Source organism: Heptranchias perlo, unplaced genomic scaffold, assembly GCF_035084215.1.
Source record: "Heptranchias perlo isolate sHepPer1 unplaced genomic scaffold, sHepPer1.hap1 HAP1_SCAFFOLD_241, whole genome shotgun sequence".
NCBI lineage: Eukaryota > Metazoa > Chordata > Chondrichthyes > Hexanchiformes > Hexanchidae > Heptranchias > Heptranchias perlo.
The window spans coordinates 400,048-406,047 of NW_027139253.1; positions in this window are offsets into that span (position 1 = coordinate 400,048).

Here is a 6,000-nt window from a genome sequence, read left to right on the forward strand (position 1 = left end):
GATGAGGGTAATGTGTTTGATATAGTCTACATGAATTTTAGCAAGGGTTTTGACAAGGACCTGCTTGGCAGACTGGTCAGAAAAGTAAGAGCCCATGGTACCCAAGGGAAAGTGGCAAGTTGGATCCAAAATTGGGTCGTTGGCAGGAATAAAAGGGGAGTGTTCGGCGGGTGTTTTTGCGACGGAAAATGTGTTTCCAGTCGGGTCCCGCAAAGCTCAATAAGATTGGATCGGCTGTGGCTGATTTCTTTGGATCATAGGAGGCTGAGGGGAGATTTAATAGAGGTATATAAAATTATGACAGGACTAGATAGACTGGATAAGGAGGACATAATTCCCTTAGCAGAGGGATCAGTGACCAGGGGACATTGATTTAAAGTCATTGGGAGAAGGATTAGAGCGGAGCTGGGGGGAGATTGTTTCAACCAGAGGGTGGTGGGGGTCTGGAACTCACAGCCTGAAAGGGTGGTAAAGGCAGAAACCCTCAACTCACTTAAAAAGTACTTGGATGTGCACCTGAAGTGCCGTAACCTAAAACCTAAAGGGCTATGAACCAAATGCTGGAAAGTGGGATTAAGCCAGATTCTTTTGGCCGGCACCGAAACGGTGGGCCGAATGGCCTCCTGTTGTGCAGTATTTTTTTCTGTCTCTCTGACTATAAACCAACTCCACAATCACTGACACCAATCTCCTCCTTTCTGATATAAACCAACCCCAAAATCGCTGACAATAATCTCCTTCTGTCTAATATAAGCAAACCCCACAGTTACTGACACCAATTTCCTCCAGTCTGATATAAACCAACACCACAGTTACTGACACCAATCTCGTCCTGTCTGATAAAATCCAAGACCGCAGTCGCTGAAATCAATCTCCTCCAATCTGATATATAAATCCACAGTGACAGACACCAATCTTCCACTCAGATTCTGGCTCAGCGGCAGGAAACAAAGGGTAATGGTCGACGGGTGTTTTTGTGACTGGAAGGCTGTTTCCAGTGGGGTGCCGCAGGGCTCAGTAGTAGGTCCCTTGCATTTTGTGGTATATATTAATGATTTGGACTTAAATTTAGGAGGCATGATTAAGAAGTTTGCAGATGATCCAAAAATTGACCATGTGCTTGATAGTGAGGAGGAAAGCTGTAGACTGCGGGAAGATATCAATAGACTGGACAGGTAGGCAGGGAAGTGGCAAATGGAATTCGATCCGGAGAAGTGTGAGGCAATGCATTTGCGGAGGGCAAACATGGCAAGGGAATACACAATAAATGGGAAGATATTGAAAGGTGTAAAGGAAGTGAGGGACCTTGGAGCACGTGTCCACATATCCCTGAAGTTAGCAGGACAGGTCGGTAAGGTGGTTAAGAAGGCATATGGAATACTTTCCTTTATTAGCTGAGGCATAGAATTTAAGAGCAAAGAGGTTCTTCTGGAACTGTATAAAACAAAGGTTAGGCCACAGCTTGAGTGCTGTGTACAGTTATGGTCACTGCTTTACAGCAGGATGTAATTGCACGAGAGAGGGTACAGAGGAGATTTACGAGGATGTTGTCAGGACTGGAGAATTTGAGCTATGGGGAAAGATTGGATCAGCTGGGGTTGTTCTCTTTGCAACAGAGGAGGCTGAGGGGTGATTTAATTGAGGTGTACAAAATTATGAGTGGCCTAGAGTGGATCGGAAGGACGTATTTCCCTTAGTGGAGATGTCGATAACCATGGGACATAGATTTAAAGTGATTGGTAGAAGGATTAGAGGGAAGCTGAGGGAAACAATTTTCACCCAGAGGGTGGTGGGGGGCTGGATATCACTGTCTGAAAGGGTGGTAGAGGCAGAAACCCTCAACTTATTTTAAAAAGTACCTGGATGAGCACCTGAAGTGCCATGAGATACAAGGCTCCGAACTAAGTGCTGGAAAGTGGGATTAAGCTGAGTGGCTCTTTTTCGGCCTGCGAGGACACAATGGGCCGAATGTCCTCCTTCCGTGCTGTAAATTTTCTATGATTCTATGATTGTATAATTGGGGCAGTGGCAGCATGGATACGGAATTAGCTAAGGAACAGGAAACAGAGAGTAATGGTGAACGGTTGTTTTTCGGACCGGAGGGAGGTGTACATTGGTGTTTCCGAGGGGTCGGTACTAGGACCACTGCTTTAATTAATATATATTGGACTTGGGTGTACAGGGCACAATTTCCAAATTTGCAGATGACACAAAACTTGAAATTGTAGTGAACAGTGAGAAGGATAGTGATAGACTTCAAGAGGATATAGACAGGCTGGTGTACTGGGCCGACACGTGGCAAATGAAATTTAACGCAGAGGAGTGCAAAGTGATACATTTTGGAAGAAAAAGAGAGGAGAGGCAATATAACCGTAACGTTACAATTCTGAAGGGGGAGCAGGAACAGAGAAATCTGGGGGAATACGTGCAAACATCATTGAAGGTGGCAGGGCAGGTTGAGAAAACGGTTAAAAAATCATACGGGATCCTGGGCTTTATAAATAGATGTATAGAGTACAAAAGGAAGGAAGTTATGATGTAACTCTATAAAACACTAGTTCAGCCACAACTGGAGTATTGTGTCCAATTCTGGCCACCGCACTTTAGAAAATATATGAAGGCCAAAGAGAGGGTGCAGGAGAGATTTACTGGAATGATTCCAGGGATGAGGGACTTTAGTTACGTGGATAGTCTGGAGAAGCTGGGGTTGTTCTCCTTCGAGGAGAGAAGGTTGCGAGGAGATTTGATAATGGCATTCAAAAGCATGAAGGGTCTCGACAGATCAGATAGACAGTAACTGTTCCCATTGGTGGAAGGGTCAAGAACCAAAGGACATAAATTTAAAGTGATCGGTAAAAGAAACAAAGGTGACATGATGAAGAACTTTTTTTATACAGCGATTGGTTTAGGATCTGGAATGCACTGCCCGAGGGGGTGGTGGAGGCAGATTCAATCATGGCCTTCAAGGGGGAACTGGATAAGTACATGAAGGGAAAAATGCAGGGCTACGGAGGAAGGGCGGGCGAGTGGAATGAGCTGGATTGCTCTTGCAGAGAGCCGGCACGGACTCGATGGGCCAAATGGCCTCCTTCCGTGCTATAACATTTCTATGATTCTATGATTTAGCTTTTATTAACCTGTTTCCTTCTGCCCTTTCCTCTAGTTTATGTCTGTCTCGCTATCGGGTGAACATTTGATTTGAAGCATTTGTCATAAACTGATGGCTTTTCCACATTTCGGGGCGGTCAGACACGCTCTGTCGGTCTGTTAGTGCTTCTGACCATTTTTGGGAACAGGCCGTGAGTGAAAAGTTTACCAGCAAAGTAACAGGGAGTTAACACACCGGGAATAAAACTCGTTGCCTCACATTGTTAGACACTGAGTGACACATGTTGTAATGTGTCAAGGAAGAAAGAAAAATAAAGGGCAGGTGTGTTTCTCCGCCCCAGGGGCAAAGATATATCAAACATTGTAGTGGATTGTATTCAAAATAACATTGCCAATGACTTTTTCTGTAGATATATTTGTTTTTAAAGTCTGGATTTTAAAATTTACTTCAACCCCAAAAACAAAAAAAACGCTAATAGTCCGTATGGGGATTTAACCAGCGACCTCGTCGTTGAAGGACCACGCTTTAACCAACTGAACTAACTGATTATAAATATGCCTCACGGTCATGGGTTCGAGCCCCGTGTTGGACGGTCTATGTTTTACTTCTCACACCAGCTGACAGTGTTATTGCAGAAACATTGAACAAACCACATCCCTTAAACATTGTGATCTGTTTCTATATAACATGGTGGGGTGTGAATCGAAATTAACAAATAAAGTGCACATTAATGTATCAGACTTAATTCTGATGATAATTATTTTACAAACAGTGGACAGCCCATCGTGAAAACATTGTCCCGATATAAAATCAGTCGGCAGGACCCTGAGCCGCTGTGAAAATGCTGTGACCGCAACGTAATTCAAACACACAGCCTTCGGATTTGGACTCAAACGCTACCGTTACGCCACGAGTTCCACAGCAAGCGGGTGGAGACGGATCCAGAGGAGGGAGATTGGTACCGACCGCTACCTGGGCTCTCAGAGTACGGGAGGCCGAAACAGCAGCAGCCAGACCGGCTCAACACAAGCGTAGGATCCCCTCTCTCAAATCAAGCCGCTGCGGAGGAGAGCTGCTGATTCCGGCCTGAGCCCTGAGCCCTGCCTTCGGTCTCTCTTTACTGAACGGGGCTGATGCAGTTTCAGCCCACACATCGGCTCAGGAATCCCACTCCTCCGAGATTCACTGATGTAAATCTTGTTTAGATTTTGTGAATTAAGATTTAATTCAATCCTCATCTGCCCTCCGCTCTGTCAGTTCAGAACTTTATTTAAATCGATATTTGGAGCTCTGTTTTACAAGGTGCCGGTTGTTTAAGTATTTCTCAGTCCCACTATTCCCATTAATTACACTTTTTGCTGCTAATTTCTGCTAATCACCAAGTGCCCAGGAATTAGGGAATTTCTCCCGGGGACTGGGGAACTGACTCGGATTTGGCTCAACCCACAAATACTCAAAAGTTATTGTCACTGCCGTTGCACAGGATTAAAGGAAGGTACCGATCCAGAAGCGGTTTTATATCATTACTGACAAATCAGTGTAAAAGGCAAAGGACACATTCTGCTTTTCTGCAGGGCTGAGTCCCTGCCAGCTTCTCCGACTTTCTGTCTCCCTGTCCATCCGTCTGTTTGCTTCTCTGCCTTATTCTACGGCTTCTTGTTTGCTGGCTGCAGGCCTCAATCCCCGACTGATTAAATATCGGAGTCTGTGTCGGAATGAATGACTGTGACTGAGCGTCTGCCCACTTATGGACCTGAATGGCAACATTTCTGAGTTCCTGCCTTCGCTCAGTATCACGGGCCTGTCTCTGTCCCTCAGGATGACAATACACCCACAAGCTTTCCGACTGAACACAGGTTTGGTCAGTCAGTTCACGCAGCTCATTCTGGAGTTTAATGATTTTGAAATGAATTTTATTTCCTGGGTGAGTTGTGAAGTTTTGATCAGTGAAATGTTTGTGAAAGAGAACGGAGGAGAAATTTGAGAGCGTTTAGATTGGTACAGAAGTGATGTTGTTTAACGGAGAAGCAACGCGTTTCCAATCAGTGCAGAGAGAGATGATTCAGCGGTTCACGTTCTGTGTAAACACATCCTCTGACTTGCGGCTGATACACTGAGCCAAGGTTTCCGAGGTGCTGTGGTTATCGCATTTACCTCACATGTGAAAAATCCCCGGTTCGATCCTGGGCGGAAATGTTAATTGGGAATTTGATGCACATGAGCCTCCAGGCGTAAACTTCTTCTCTGAAGAAGGGCGATAATTGTTTGTTCCTAATAATTTAACAACGGCTGTACCAGATTCCTGGTGTCATAAACAATCAACATTTTTTAACCAGATTGTTAAATTACAGTCTGGAAAATGAGAATGGGTGGAAATTCATCACATACAAAGCACAATAATTTATTTCAAATGTCACTATCACTCGGCAACCATGTTCATATTTCCGTGAGTCTGCAGCAGAAAGATATCGGTTGACCAATAGCGATTACAAGAATTCTTCATCTTTCATTTATTAACTTAACACCATTCATTAGTCGCAGAACCCTCAAGCTTTTGCTCAGCAAAATAACATTTTTTGCCGTTAATTTTCGAAGATTCTTCTATAATTCTATGACTGTTCGTTTAGTTTGCATCACACTGGAGGGGATTGGTGTCAGTGACTGTGACGTTGATTTATGTCAGGCAGGAGGAGATTGGTGACAGTGACTGTGACGTTGATTTATGTCAGACAGGAGGAGATTGGTGAAAGTGATTGTGGGCATGGTTTATATCAGACAGGAAGAGATTTGTCTCAGTAACAGTGGCGATGGTTTATATCAGACTGGAGGCGATTGGTGTCAGTGACTGTGGGTATGGTTAACATCGGACAGGAGGAGATTGGCCTCCGACT